The sequence below is a fragment of the Pteropus alecto genome, unplaced genomic scaffold (genome assembly GCF_000325575.1).
Source record: "Pteropus alecto unplaced genomic scaffold, ASM32557v1 scaffold142, whole genome shotgun sequence".
NCBI lineage: Eukaryota > Metazoa > Chordata > Mammalia > Chiroptera > Pteropodidae > Pteropus > Pteropus alecto.
In genome coordinates, this window is record NW_006433374.1 from 1113160 (window position 1) to 1117199 (window position 4040).

The 4040-nt window shown below is 43.7% G+C and overlaps 1 protein-coding gene across 1 annotated transcript in view; it reads left to right on the top strand.

The window, feature by feature from the left end:
* Positions 1-3357, top strand: part of STS (steroid sulfatase) — a 133287-nt gene extending 129930 nt beyond the window's left edge. Inside the window, exon 13 of the mRNA XM_025044186.1 lies at positions 2575-3357. The gene's annotated coding sequence lies outside the window, so the exon portion shown is untranslated. The remainder of the gene's footprint in view (positions 1-2574) is intronic.
* Positions 3358-4040: the final 683 nt, after the last annotated feature.

Sequence of the window (4040 nt, forward strand, 5' to 3'; positions counted from 1 at the left end):
TAAATATGTACTTGGAATTGCCTATCTAAATGTATACTGTCTAAATTTCCCCCAGCCGCTGGCCAGCACCATCCTGCCCTCTGCTGCTATGAGTTTGACCCTTTGAAGCACCTCATGGAGTAGAGTCACAGTATTTGTCCTTTTGTGACCGACTTCTGTCACTTAGCATAATGTCCTCAAGGTTCAGCCATGTTGTTGCATGTGACAGGATTTCCTTCTTAAGATTGAAAGGGAGCTAGCTATTATAAAAATAAAAAAAAAATACAACAAAAGGTGATGAGAATGTGAAGAAATTGGAACCCTTTACAGTGTTGGGAATGCAAAATGATGCCACCACGGTGGAAAACAGTACTCAGCTTCCTCAACCAAATTAAAAACAGAACAATCTTAGGACCCAGGCTTCTCACGTCTGGGTCTTTATCCAGAAGAATTAAAGTCAGGCTCTTGGAGAGAGATCTGCACAGTCGTGTTTACTATAGCATATTCGCAAAGGCCAAGATGTAGATGCAGCTAAATGTCCCAGGGCGGATGAATGGACGAAGAAAATGCATGAGGTCCTCGACAACTGTCAACCGTAGAAACGCGGGAAGCAGATACACTTAAAAATACAACAGTGGCGATGACCACCACTTCCATTTGGCCCAGGATTGTGAATGTGTGAGTCTGCGACTGTGATGTGAGTGAGTGAGAAGCATGAACTGAAGGCTTTACACGGCCAACAGACCGATGATTAGTTCAGTGCCGACGTGCTTTCTCCAAGTGGAATATTCCATTTTGCCTCATTGATCGTATGAAGATAGAGGACTTCAAACTATATGACACGTATCGAGGGATGGTGGTATTTTAATGGCACATTTTTCCAATGAATATATTTTTATAAATTATTCTTTGAATTCTCTGTGAATTTTATCACCTTGGACATACTTTAAAAAGCGTTTCCTGTGTCTTGGTAAAAAAAAAAAAAAAAAAACCGCAGTAAATCTGATGCCTTGGCTTTGTTGATCGGATTTAAGTGTTAGGAAAAGGTCAAAACATGATGTGTATGTTTTAGCTCCTTCTTTCAGCAGACTTTCAAGTTACGCCACATAACGGGTGTCAGATACGTCCAATTAATTCAGGAGATGCTTGCTTCTCACGCTCGTCTGTAAAAGTCGGGGTCGAAGACATTCCGTGAATGCAAAGCACCAGCTCTCTGAAAATCCAAGGGACTTTCCACAGCAAGGTTTGAAAGGAGCGTTGTCTCGTGTGTCTAGTGAAGGTGACAAGTGCTGTAGGCAAATGGGGTGAAAACACAGAACTTCAGATAACTCAGGAAGAGGCGTCGTGCGTGCCATTTTATCAGACACGGGAAGCGCTTTGGGATAGTGAGCTGAGAGAGGGGGTGTCAGGCCAACCCCTGGAGCTGTGTCAGGGAGCCCTGGGTACACTGTCCCATCAGGAACAGGGATAAAGCCTCTGCAGCAGCACATCCCTGACGGTGGCTCTGATGGTGATGTGGGAAACAGTCCCAGGGACCGACTGTGACCCAGTAGGCTGGACCACGGGATGCGGTGTGCTGACTCATACAGCACACGGTTTCGTGGCTTCATCTAGGTAATCGTCACTGCACGTCTATCAGGTGTTCCCAATGTCCGATCACAGACAAGCAAATCGATGCAGGTACAGGAAATAAATGGGCTGCGTCTTGCTTAGATTTCTCGAGTGAACCCTCAGCTGAGAAAGAAGTAAGTGGATAGATTTGTCCATATCTTCACGTATGACTGCACGTGTCGTCTGCTGCCCAGCCTCGGGGGTGACAGGAAAACACCGCAATGGGAAGAGGAGGTATGTAGCAGTGTTGGTCACATTAGGACACTGTATAAAGAGATGGATCTACGTCACAGATGATATTGATTTGCCCAGCAAGGAACACGGGATGAGGCTGTGTGAAGGAAACTCATGCATTGAATCCATGAGCTACCATATAGACTGGAGACATTTCCAGAGACAAAGAAGTCATCTGAGTGTGCTGGTTGTTAAGGGTTCAAATTTATAGTTGATTTACTGCATTCGAACAAAAGGCCCTCGGTTTTGTGTTTATCTGCTTGTTTACTGATAGTCAGCCATCGCCAAGGTGTTTGCTCGTGGTTTCCAGCTGGTTCCACCATCCGAGGCACGTAGCCAGATTGTGCTCTTGCCTTCTCGTGAGCCTTGAGGAGAAATGTCACATTATTACTTCAAAGCTAGGGCCTCCGAGTATAAAGTATAAAAATCCCTCGGCATTTTATCCACATCCCAGACAAAGACCGCTCCCCAAGGCTGGACTCAGAGGGCAGGTGACAACCAACAGAGCCCAGATGACTCAGGATGAATGCTCAGGGCGAACAAGAAATAAATCTTCGTTACCTAAGCGACTGAGATGTGGATACTGTCGCTGTACCATAAACACGCGCATCTTGAGTGACTCATGTCACCAACCTGTTTCTGCAAAGGAATCACGATTAGATTTTGAAAAATACCTCATCGCTGATTTTTCACCCTTAGAGAAGTCGCACTAAGGAATGACACGACATTTTGGACCCTGGAAGAGTTGAGGTCGGAGGATTAAATAACTCGAAACTTGTTTACAGATTATGTGAAGGCATATTTATGTGTAGAATGATTGTCTAACCCGCACAAACAAAAAATGAAGGACTCACATACCTCTAGAGGTGAAATGAGCTTTGAAAAAGCATGGGCCTCGATGTAACTTAACTTAGATCGCCATTATGTTTCGGGGCATTTGAAAATCAGGTTTCTTGGCAATAACCATTCACCATCTGAAAGTGTCGCCTAGGATGTACGACAGGAAAACAGAACCCTTTTGTCCAGGGGAGACCTGATCGTCTCGAAGACCTGGCTTATTAACACAGTTGTACCTGGCTCCCTGCTCTGAAAGCATCGATCGATCGCTATATCCACTTGAACGACACATCCTGACGTCAGTGGGTTCAGAAGCTTTTATGTACATTCTTTAAAAAACACACCCAGGAAAACAACAACAATAGCAACAAAGAAACCCCTTTGTATTCCTAGTATTTCAAAGATGTTACAAGCCAAACAAAGGGTATCATTTTACAAGGTCAGAAACACTGCGTGAAAAACAGTGTCAGCCCGCACATCAGGGTACTTAAGGATTCAGGGAAGGAAGGACACTTGAGATGGCCCTTGCAGGGAGGCACAGGGAGCAGAGGGGGAAAGGCACGGGGGAAATATTTGGTCGGTGTTGGAAGGACTGTCGCCTGGAACATGAGTGCATCTGGTCGAGGGTTCTTAAAAGCTTGTTCGCATGTTCTTGAGAAGTCAAAATAAAATTTTCCCTGGCGATGAAGGAAATCATGCTGTCGTCTCCTGTTTTCTCTCGTGGCTTAATTCAGCCGGTGCGGGCTGCGTTTCCTCCAGCAGCAGTGGTTTCTGAGTCCCTAAGGCTCGGGGAGGGGCCCAGAGGGGCAGATAAGGAGTAAATGAGCCCCCGACCTCCGCGATTAGAGGGCCAGGGAGGACAAGTTACCATCGCACTCACTGCCTGCACCCTTCGGGGGGACTCACCAAAAAGGTCTTATTTTTGTTTTAAATTTTACTCATGTCCCTCCACTTTTAGTAATCATCGGCTCCTTCTTTATAGCTATGGGTCTGTTTCTGTTTTGTTTATTTACTATTTATTTTTAAGTGATGTTGGTTTTATTTATATCTTCTATTATTTTTTTTTTTTTAAGTTCCACATATAAGTGAGATCAGACGGTATTGGTCTTTCTCTGACTTATTGCACTCAGCATAATACCCTCTAGGTCCATCCACGTGGTCACAAATGACACTATTTCATTCTTTTTTATTGTGAAGTAATATCCATATATTACTTCATATACTCCACCTCTTAGATATATATATATATATATATCTAAGAGGTGGAGTATATATATATATATATATATCTAAGAGGTGGAGTATATATATATATATATATATCTAAGAGGTGGAGTATATATATATATATATCTAAGAGGTGGAGTATATATATATAT